The sequence below is a fragment of the Lepisma saccharinum genome, unplaced genomic scaffold (assembly GCF_977018435.1).
Source record: "Lepisma saccharinum unplaced genomic scaffold, izLepSacc3.1 HAP1_SCAFFOLD_647, whole genome shotgun sequence".
Classification (NCBI taxonomy): Eukaryota; Metazoa; Arthropoda; class Insecta; order Zygentoma; family Lepismatidae; genus Lepisma; species Lepisma saccharinum.
The window spans coordinates 97,093-109,420 of NW_028143318.1; the positions used below are offsets into that span (position 1 = coordinate 97,093).

The following is a 12,328-nucleotide window of genomic DNA, read 5'->3' on the forward strand; positions in this document are numbered from 1 at the left end:
GGAGATTGAAACCTTTGTTTATTAAATGTTGCACTGTGAATTAACAGAGAATTTGAGGAGGTAAAAAGGCTTAAAGCAGGACAGACAAGTTTAACCAATGAAGAGGCCCAACAACATCATGCACAGAAGCACACACTGAGACATTGATCAGAGAAGCCTGAGAGATAACTGTGCCTTAGTCAGATATACAGAAGGTTGTTTCACGTTGATGGTAACGATTTCGATCACCAGGGAGCAGCACGTAGGCACAGCACAGAGCACCCAGAGCCAGTAGGACGGAAGTACTGTGTGTTGACTTGCAAAGACTATGGTTGGTGTGTAAATTAGTGTTTATTAGGCACCAAAAATTCCAGTCCTTTGGGAGGGGTACATCTGTGCCTTTCCGACGTTGGTTATAGTTATAGCCAGATAATTAAACAGTGCCACATGAAAGCATTCCATGTGTCAAAGAAGGGCATCAATGCAGTGTTGAATCGCCATAAAGCTTGCACCGTACCTGTTGCTGGAACCAGTCAAAGTGGGCCTCGGACATATCGGAAGCCAAAGCGTTCCTCCGATGTTGTGCGGAAAGTGAGACCCTTGGTGCGATGTGAAAACGCTGCAACGCAAAGAGTGATTGCACAGGCAGTACAATGTTCCCTGCAACTGTAAATTGCATCATAGCCCAAGATTTACAACTTGTGCGGAAGCACAAGGCTCAAGTTCATAAGTTGCATGCCACACATGTCCAGGAGAGGAAGACCACCAGTCGGAAGCTCTACGAACGCCATCTGGCAGGGGACCGCTGGAAGTATGTGGTGTCCCTGGATGAAGCATGGGTGTATCTGTCGGGATGTGGTAAAAATAGGGTCATCTACTATCGTCCACGTGATGCAAGAGGTCGATCTGAGTGGGTACGTGAATGTGCTGAAAGTTTTCCAAGCGGGTTCATGGTTGTTGGTCGTTACTGCCATAACGGCAAACTTCCACTGCGCAGAGTGGAAAAAAAGGCTAAAATAAATGCAGCCTATTACCAGACGAATATTTTGGATCCACTTTACAGACATGATATCCCATCTCTCTATGGCAGCGACACATCTCGCGTTGTCATCCACCAGGACAAGGCATCCAGTCATACGGCCAAGTCCACGCAGGCATACATGGATCGGATGGCACGTGAAACGGGCATTCATGCAATCCCCTTTACAGACATCCCTGTGAAATCCCCCGATGCCTCTTCCATGGATTTTTGTGGGTTTCCGTTGTTGAAATGAGCCTTGGGAAGTAGACGGCCCCGCACAATTGAGGGTCTTTGGAAAGCTTGTCAGGAGGAATATGATTGTTTGTACCAATGTGTTCTTCAACGAAGTCTCCTCCAATGGAAACTCCGCTGCAGGGCCATTGCTGCAAGACAGGGGTATCACGTGGAGCACCACCGCTCGTGGAGTCACGGTTTTTCTTAAGGTGAGGTGGGTTCTAACTTTGTTACCATGGACGTGAAACGACCTTCTGTAAGCTCTGTATCTCATTTGCCATAGCGCATGATGTTTTTGGTTACGTAAAGTTTGTGCACGGTGAGCTCTTGCACAACTTACTGAACTGGATAGTAAATCCTCTCTAGGATGTGTGCTGAGTGCTCCTTTATTATTATTATTGTGTTCAGTACCTTCCTAATGAACCCTTCTGAGTGCCACAGCCTTGAATGGGCTATCAGTTAGACTTGCGCTCACAGGGCTGTAGAAACACTGGCTGGGTAAAGTTCACCTAACGTGCACTCATTACTTTCAGTTTGGTATTTCAACAACTTATTTTTTTCTTGTTTTTATCAACTGTGTGATTAAATTCAAATCTTCAAAATTAATAACATTTTATTAATGAATGAAGATTTTATTAATTACATGCTTTAAAACAATTAAAATTCAGACTTAAGAAGCAATTTTCTTCTGGGTATTTTTTACCCAGCATCATCCTGCTGGGTAAATAATGGCAAGAAAACAACTTGCAAACTGAACAAATATGTCAATCAAAATTCCATCAAAATATGCTGGGAATGTGTGAATGCAATTGGCCACCACTTTGAACAACTCTTATAACACAGGCTAGTACTGCAATATAAATTGTCTGCATCCTTAAGATATGTGTGCAAAAATGAGCAGGATGTTACAGATTGAAAATGCCACCTTCCCTCGCCATCTGCAGTCATATGCTATCTTGGCTCCAAGCCAGTTTTCATATTGCAAGCAATCAAAGTTAGGGTTATAGGAATTTTGATACAGTCTGTAGAACTAATAAGAATAAAACTAAATTTTAAAAATTGCTCAATATTTTAACATTTCTCAAGACACCTCTGTAATTGTTGTGATAGACATATGTGAACTATGCCAAAACTGTTGGTCATTAAGAGAAATTTAGTCACTGCAAGCTAGGGATGGACTATATGATTTTTTTCCAATACTAATAAAGTACTGATACTAATAACTGATATTCTACTAATCTGAGTTATAAGTGTTTCTTGAAGAGCATGAAGAGTTTGTCAACCTTCTGAATTAATTACACTAAGTAATAAAGACCAGTTTGGCATGTACTTACTTGATACTCAAGCTCTCACCACACCATGTAGCTTCCTCAGGAGATGGGACAAGTGTAGTAAGGATTTAACACATGGGAAGGTAAGTTAAAGGTTAAGATAAGAAGACTATAAAAGGAAAAAGACACTCCTTCCTACTTCAGCTGTGGCTGACAACTGACTACTTGACTACTTAACTCTTTACTATACTTGTCCTATCTCCTGAGGAAGATGCATGATGTGGCGAAAGCTAGAGAACAAAGTAAGTACATGCCAAACTGGTCTTTATTACTTAGTGAAATGATAACATTTTGTAGGTTTGTTGCGTATTACTCACAAATCCAGAATATAAAAAAGGGAACGTTAAAATTGTACTTACGTATGTGAGTATATTGTTTCCACTGTAAAACGACGTTTCGGAGATTGACTATCTCCTTCTTCAGGTTCGTATAAAAAACTAGGTACTTAGCATAGTATGGCGTCGAAATGTAAAATGAGGATTGTGGATAAGGGTTGGTTTGGATACATTTAAAAGTTATGTTTCTGTACTAGAGGAACGTGAAAGGCTAATCGATCACTAAAAAGACTTGCACATTAAACCTATTCACAGGTAAAAAAGTTAAAAATCTAAAAAACCTGCATGATTCACTAAACAACTTGCAGGTTCGGTCATTCCTACCCAACTGTGCATCCTAATCCACACGATGGTCAGTTTTCCACGGATGTTTCCCCTCTCCCCTTTATTTTCTCATTTCCCCTTATTACGTCACAAATCCAACGTAAATTCACGTTCTTCCTGTGCCGCTTGTATAACTTCCGGAGTGACGTGGAAACCGATATTGGGTTCAATCTTCCAGGCCTTGTCCCATTTTTTGAGGAAATTGATCCACCCTTCTTCCAAATTTCCTTCGTCCCTATTAAGATTATTCTTCCCCCCCCCCCTACAAATATTCACTGTTTCATACACGTTTCTTCCCAACTTCCTCCCCTCTTTTCTAATTATCTCTTTTTTTGTGATTCTATGCCCACTTTCCAAAATGTGTTCTGAGAGACCCGTTTTGGGAACTTTTTCCCTAATATCCTTCTCATGCTCGCTCCATCTTTTACCCATATTTAGGCCCGTCTGTCCTATAATGTTCCTCTAGTACAGAAACATAACTTTTAAATGTATCCAAACCAACCCTTATACACAATCCTCATTTTACATTTCGACGCCGTACTATGCCAAGTACCTAGTTTTTTATACGAACCTGAAGAAGGAGATAGTCAATCTCCGAAACGTCGTTTTACAGTGGAAACAATATACTCACATACGTAAGTACAATTTTAACGTTCCCTTTTTTATATTTAGTGAAATGATGGCGTGTGGTGTAAGTTATGCCTTATCTTCTGAATTAATGTTTATAAATACATAGCTGCAGTTGGTTTTATCTTTATGAAACCACAATATATGAATTCAACATTTATACATTCCCCATAACATGAAATTATTAATACTTATAGTTATAAAAAAATAACAAAATGGTGGAATTTTCCACAAATTTTCGTGCAATTTATGGATATATCATTAATTTTTCCATGACGCTCATATGCCTATATTGGTTTATACTGCTTCACCCCTATTGCAGACACAGTTTTGTTGTTATGAGTTGTATCATGCTAATCAAGCACATGTTTGCATTAGTTTTAATCACCTGTTTGGGACTGTCTTTTGCTGCTGTTGGTGATGTTCAAGATACAGAAAATTAGAAGTCACATGGTCTGTGTAAGATTGCATCAAAGGATTAAAGATTTCAAAAGTGAAATATCCACACGGATGCCAATAATCTTCATTGATTAAAAGTTGTTCAAATTATTGATTTATAATAGGTGAGTGTTCGACTCAAATTATATGCATTACTTTACCAGAGTTTTTGCTTCATGAGATTTACATCGGAATATTCAAATGCTTGTTACAGTGGCGTAGCGGCTGCCCCCATAACCTCCATGGAGTGGTAGTGTATGGGGGGGGGGGAGGACATCTTGGGGCCCAGTGTTCTCTGCTGCTGAAATTTCTATTAATCTCAGAAATTAAACAGATAATGCCCCTCTCAGGAATGAAATAACTTGCTTGCAGATGGTCATCAATAGGGGAAAAAACCTTGTCTCGTACTTTTATGGATTGTTTGTCATAGGCTTACAGAGTGTAAATGGCATCATCAGAATTATGATTAATCTAGTAAGAACAGTAACGTACTCAACATTTGCCACTGTTATTAGTTTTAACGCAAGATTCCACACCTGCCGTGTGTTACACATTATCTATACTGTGACAATGTAGTTAATTTTTCTTGTAACTGTTAAACACTTCAAGGGGGGCCCAAAAGCCCAGTAGGAAGAGGACCCAGAGTGCAGTTATAATCTTGCCCTGAGGGGCAGTACCCCCTCTTCTGTCTCGCAGGGTACATTATTTTGGGGGATTTTGTGAAATTCATTTTCTCCAACATTGAAAGTTTTGTGAACATTTCTGTCGAACCAATTTGTGTCCAATGTGTTATGATTTTGTTATGATCTATGATGCTCGAAGTGGAAATTCTTAGCTGGGAGTATCCAATGGTGCATGGTGAATGAGTGAATGACTTGGAGACAATGCAGTTGGTGGGGGATGCTTATGGAAATTATCCTAGTGGGGGATGCTTCATGAAAGTTTTCTTAAGTTACTCAGTTTTCAAGCACTGATGATCTATTTTAAAAACAGGTCTTGTTTCATGAAAAATTCTTAGAAAGTTATGTTCAGTGAAATCGTTAAAATTATGATTAAACTCCATGTCCCTGTGGCAACTATAGTTTGGGGGGCAAGTCCTTCCACTTGGGTTTTCATTGAGTGGCCTTGTTATGACGATTGACTGACTTTTCTGAGATGAGCTCTACTCATCTGAAAATCCAAAATAGGAGTATTAACATTCATTTAAACAATTCCCCAGAACAGTATTGTTTTTTTAAAATATCTGTGTTATGTATATATGTAATAATAACATAACCCATGGTGCAATAGCTCATGAAGGCCAGGGCCGACTGCCGACCTCACTCTCACCTGCCGAGGTGGAACATCATCCAACCAGTTACGGGGTGGGGTGACATGTGGTCAGCCATGAACCTCCAGTCATTGTTGTAATGTACGAGGGTCATTTAGATTGAAGTGGCAACACTGCTGTGAATCACGTGTTGTTTGTCCGGGAGAATAATGACGAGCATAGTGTGTTCCTGGGCAGTGTAGCGATTGGATCGATGTGTTCGTTCTCTTGTATTATGGTGTGTGTGGTCAGTGGAGGGTGTTAAAGTGAGATGTGTGTGACATAGCACCCTAAGCAATGTTTACCCATGCAGAACAGCGTGTGTTCATCAAGTTTCAGGTGGCACGTGGTCGACCACGAAGGCATTATGCTCTCACATCAAGTGCCACAAGGGGTTCCTTAAATGCTGCATACTATGCCTTATACCTGAGTCACCACTGTTTCTCCTGCAGTCTGGGCTCTCTTACGACGATGGGGTTGGGAGGTACTGGAGCACCCACCATATTCCCCAGATATGAGCCCCTGTGACTTTGATTTGTTCCCAAACTTGAAAGAACCACTTCTGGGACAATGTTTCTGCACGGGTAAACATTCTTTAGGTGCTATGTCACACACACACCTCACTTTAACACCATTCACAAACCACACACACCGTAATACGGGAGCATGAACACATCAATCCGATCGCTACACTGCTCAGGAAGACACTAGGCTTATCATTTGTCTCCTGGACAAACAACATGCGATTCATAGCAGTGTTGCCACTTCAGTCTAAATGACCCTATTTGTTTTGTCAATTACACTAGGGTACAGCCATTTTGTATCCTCTTAGCAAATGTGTGTTCTTAACTAATTTTGGCATGCTGATTTTGGATTTGCCACTCATTTTTCTCAATCATGTACCATTTTCGAGATACGCATGATGCCATATGTGGTATAATATGGGTAACGTATACATCAATGAATTCCGCTCTTCATGTAATCTGGCAACACTGTAAACTGTTCACTTGCCTAATTATCATGTACAGTGGTCGGAAGTAGCACGCTACTTGTAGTGGCACTTCTGTAGCAAGCTACAAAATTTGTAGCTGTGATAAATTTTTAAAAATGTAGCTCTAGCTATAGTGACGCTACAAAATTCCTGTACAGCTGCATATCTTCTCAGCATTTTGAGGTAAATTTTCAATGTGGCAATAGGGTCAAATAACATTCGACAATAACGCTTACTTTTGGCAGGACGTTCATAAAGACAAAGTCTATTGCATGGAAATACGAATAATCTAAGTTATAAATATCTTGATATCACAGATTATAGATATCCACGTAATTTATTAGTATCTAAGTAATTCTAATACCCAGATAACTAACTGATAAATATATACATATATTACAGCTAAGAGCTAAGTTTTTCTTATCTGCATCGCTATTTTGGGGAGCAACATGCCTTGTTTGGAGCACCTCTGGAATAATATGCCTCATTTGCTCCACCTCCAGAATAAATTCTGTTTATATTCATGGCATAAGAGAGAGCAAAATGTCATTATTTACTGTGAAAAAAAAACAACTTGCAGTGCAAAAAACGAGAGATCCATTTTCCACTACAATGACAAAATAATAGTGCTTGCAATCAATGGCTCAGTTCGTTAACAGCTTTTTGTCGGTATATAGGATCTCATCAGCAATATATTATTAAAAGGTACATACAATTTAGCGACTTTACTGCAGAAATGACAATTTTCTTTAGTCAATATACAGTTGCCAGATTTATTTATTTTCCTACTTTTATGTCACTTTTTTGTAACTTTCGCTAATATCAATGATGATGAATGGTTTATTTAGTAATTATCTTATCTAGGGTTGCTTTCTGCCACTTTTGGCTTATTGTGAGAATGAGAAAGAATGATGAATGATGATGAGCAGTGTGGAGAATGGAGGAGCAGGGAGATCCCATCCTCCAAACTAGGAGTCTTTCCTAATTTTTGTTTTGAGTTCACTTTATGCACAGATAAGCTAATTGAGACTGGATCCGAACCACTCTGTGTCTCTGCCAAGTATCGAATCTGGGTCCTTTGATTACAAGGTGATTTCCACTGTTTTTTTAAGGAAGCATTCCCAACAGAAAAACTTACGTAAAGCATTGCTCCACCTGTTTCTCATTAATATCATCAGCTATCCCCAAGATTTGAGCAAAAATCCCTCCCTCCCAATTAATATTCTGTTTAAGAGCTGAAGATAAAATTGATAAATATCGCATTGTAATGTTATTCCCCGTTTACACAACACGTTATAGTTAATTTCAATACATATGATATTCCAATTAATTTTGCAAAGTAGTCAGTGACAGAAATACATATTTTTGATATGACTTAATGAGAATAGGGACATTTGTAAGACCTCGTTTCATTAATCTTTCACGTGGGCAGCATGAATATTTAATAAGATTGATTGATTGATTGATTTGGTGTTTTAAGTCCACTTTATGCACAGTAAGGCTAATTGGGACTGGACATACAGTTTAAAGTGGGATCCGAACCACTATGGGCCTCCACTGGGCATTGAACCTGGGACCCGTTGGTTACAAGGCGACGACGCTACCACTGCATCGGGAAGGCCCGAATATTTAATAAGAAAAAAAATCATTACAAAGCATAGTTTACCCTCCAACTATTTCTCCTTCTTCCATTATTTCATTATTTAAATCTGCACAGATAGTAAAACTGCCCCATATCTTGTCTCTCCGTAGGCATATTAAAATTGGCTCTCGAAGAGCAGAGGACAAAATAGTCAGGGACCAGTGATGTGTTCATATGGGGGTTCATGTTTTGAGTGTCCTGCTGGCCTGGCAACTTTGGATGTCTTGTTTTTTTACCTTGAATTGAATGGACAGAAACACGAGAATGGGCAGGGGTCATGTTTCTAAGGTGTTGTTTTCAAAATTGTTGTTCATAAACCTTTAGTAGAAATGTCAGTTATTTGATTTGGTTTGCTATATTTTACTTCGCTTTTTGTTTCACTTTTGGCTAATTTGCGAAGATGGGGATGAGTGATGATATGATGAAATTGATGAACATTCACAAACATCCATGCCCAGGCTGTGATTCAAATCCGGAAATGTCAGTTATTGAGGAATTATTTTATCATAACTTACATACATACTTTATCCTCTAACACTATAGTGAAAATAAGTAACTGAAGTAACACTGCTATCAAAATTATTGAATGACTGGAATCATGATAAAGAGTAACATAATCTATGTTCCATTAAGTACAACAATTATACTAGGGGCTCCATTTGAATGTCCAAATGGTGGTTTTAAGTTTTTTGTGCGGAAGTAGCGCAAAAGTAGTGAAGAATCTATTAGCGAACAGGAGTAGCGTATTTTACAGCATTTGATTTGTAGTGACAAAGTATGTTGACTGAAAGAACCCCTTAGCACATTCTATTACATTTCTGACAAATTCACACCAAAATTGCAATGTATTAACATCACAGATTGTGTAAAGATAGTGTACCGACTGTACTTTGGGTGTTGCTGCAAGATCAAGACTGCACATAGGCCTCAAATGTTACATGTCAGAATTGTGCTGTGTAACACTAAGAGAATGGTTGAATGGTATTCATTCAATGCCTTTCCATGATATCGGTTGAACCAAGACACCTCTGAGACAAGATTGTTATTTTTGTCGAACTGTAGTGTGTGGCTATTCCTCGAAGAATAAAATCATATGCATATGCCAATGTGCCCTCCTCATGGAAGCCAGTACCACATAGTGAGAGATTCCCAGTTCCTAAAGCACCGTCCACCACAGTGGACTTGAATATTTATTGTGGCCCGGTCCTGAGAAATGTTCAAATCAAGGGAACATTCTTCATCTCAAGAAGAAGTCAACAGGAAGGTTCTTTCAAACGTAAAATATAGCGTTAGATAGGAAAAGATAGGTACGTTAGTTTTTCATAGGATAAATTTCAAATCTTTTATTTCATTTGGAAATTAATCAAATTAAATAGCCACATGTCACAGCACCTAGCACTGCACTCTGACACGACTAATGTTGCCAGTACATTTGGAATTTTTTTAAAAAAAAGATAAGAATTTTATGAATATGACATGATTAACCCCATAAATAGTTTCTATTGAATATAATTCATAAAAATTTATTGTTCCTTTATCAATTCGATGAATACCCATTCAGAACATCAACACACATCGAAAATTATTGCAAGTGATTCCATGTCTGTGTTTTATCCATGTTTTTCTTTCCTTTGTACGATTTTTTTTCACACCTTACGAGCTTTTATTCCATACTGAATGTTCATGCAGACAAGTATACACTAATGATGAAGGAGACAGTAAACACTTACCACACAAAGATAAATTATTCTATATTTCGCGATCTGAGTCGCATTTTCATGCTAGGAGGAAAACGATCGGCGTTATTTGGAGAAGAGGCACAGAATACTGACCGTAGCGTCTCTACGATCAGTGTTGCCAGATATATATATATATATATATATATATATATATATATATATATATATATAAGTTAATAACTGAAATGTAATGTGATACAAAAGTTTTGAGATTTTCTCAGAACTCCCCACACCAGAATTAGTAAATAACAGATTATTTCATCTAGGACACAGAAAAGAAAGTTTAAATTTGTTCCCTAGTTATATCAAGCAAAAAGTACAAAAAATAATGCACTAAATATTTGGCCACATGAAGTCCACCTCATCCTCGAAGATGGAATTGTGTCTGCACCACTGTGTTGAAGTAAAGTAGGTGTTTCCAATATCCTCTCCCCATTATTTATCAGAGATTCATATCCTGATTTAGTTTCCAGAAGCTGGATGTATATGTTGATAAAAACTGGGATGGTGGGGTATTTGTAGCAAAATTGATTTCTTGTACACCCAATGGCAAAGAAAGTAATACGTAAATTGTCCATCAACATTTTCATTCAGTTTGTTTTCCACACCATGATGATAAAGAATTAAAATAATGTCAATGAATAGAGGTCAACACCTGCTTCGCATCAACAGAATTCCATTCCAACACAGGATGTGGAATAAAAAAAATGAAAATGGCGATGGACAATTTGCCTACTATTATATTTGCCATTGGCGGTACAACTGTGTGTGTGGGGAGCGATGACTAGTGTCCATCCTTGGCATTTTCAATTTTAGGTACGTTATACTTAGGTATGCGGGCACAAGAGACTGCGTTACGCCACTGGCCTTTTATGTGATCACAAAATATAGTGATTTACAATATGTTGGTTCAAAGTAAATGGAAACATTAAATTTTGCATGAGCTCCAGGATAATGGGACTCCATGAATGTGTCATGTGGCATTTTCGCATATCCCACAGAATATCAAGAAATGGAAAAGTATTGGCCAGTATCAGTAAATAAAATCCAAGTGATACTTTACGATTTTGATTGGAATTGGCTCAGCACTAGTTAACATATTTTTCCAGAAATAGTTTCAAAAAGATGATTTTTAAAAACTGTCATAGCAAATAAATCATTAGTGTTTGAGAAATTTGTTGTGAAAAAACATGGGATTATTCAATTCCGTAAATTAAATAAGTATGATTGAGAGATAATTTCTCGTAATAAGATGATAATTGTTTCAGAGTGAAAGAAGTAGTGAAGAAGAGGCCGAGCTGCGTGAAGAGGCTGAACTTCCTGAAGCTGCAGAGCCATGTGAAGAGGAGGCTGTATGTGGTGAAGATGCTGAGACAGACAAGCAGGAGTCTGCTGCACAACGTGAAGATCCCAAGCCATGCGACCAGGGTGCTTCCGCACCTGTTGAAGATGGAGAATCATGTGAAGAGGAGACTGCATGTGGTGAAGATGCTGAGACAGACAAGCAGGAGGCTGCTGCACAACGCGAAGATCCCAAGCCATGCGACCAGGGTGCTTCCGCACCTGTTGAAGATGGAGAATCATGTGAAGAGGAGACTGCATGTGGTGAAGATGCTGAGACAGGCGAGCAGCAGGCTGCTGCACATCATGAAGATGCAGAGCCATTTGAAGAGGAGGCTGCATGTGGTGAAGATGCTGAGACAGACAAGCAGGAGGCTGCTGCACAACGCGAAGATCCCAAGCCATGCGAGCAGGGTGCTTCTCCACCTGTCGAAGATGGAGAACCATGTGAAGAGGAGACTGCATGTGGTGAAGATGCTGAGACAGGCGAGCAGCAGGCTGCTGCACATCATGAAGATGCAGAGCCATTTGAAGAGGAGGCTGCATGTGGTGAAGATGCTGAGACAGGCGAGCAGCAGGCTGCTGCACATCATGAAGATGCAGAGCCATTTGAAGAGGAGGCTGCATGTGGTGAAGATGCTGAGACAGGCGAGCAGCAGGCTGCTGCACATCATGAAGATGCAGAGCCATTTGAAGAGGAGGCTGCATGTGGTGAAGATGCTGAGACAGGCGAGCAGGGTGCTTCTGCACCTGTTGAAGATACTGACCCATGCAAGCAGGAGGCTGCCGCACCTGTTGAAGATGCTGAGCTGCACGAGGAGGAGGCTGCAGCACCACCTCGTGAAGATGTCAAGCTGCGGGAGCCCTGGTCGGTGGGCACCATTTGTGTTATATGTTGAGTTCATGTTTTGAATTTTGGTTTGCTTGCAGGCAAACCTAAGTTTTATTCCCGAGGATTTCAGGCAATTTGGTATATAAAACAATAATTGGACATGTGTGTTTACATTAATAATTCTT

General features: G+C 39.4%; 1 protein-coding gene across 1 annotated transcript in view; it reads left to right on the forward strand.

The window, feature by feature from the left end:
• Window positions 1–11,321, forward strand: part of LOC145983101 (uncharacterized) — a 30,853-nt gene extending 19,532 nt beyond the window's left edge. The window contains exon 5 of the mRNA XM_083116374.1: window positions 11,239–11,321. The gene's annotated coding sequence lies outside the window, so the exon portion shown is untranslated. The remainder of the gene's footprint in view (window positions 1–11,238) is intronic.
• The last annotated feature ends 1,007 nt before the right edge of the window (window positions 11,322–12,328 follow it).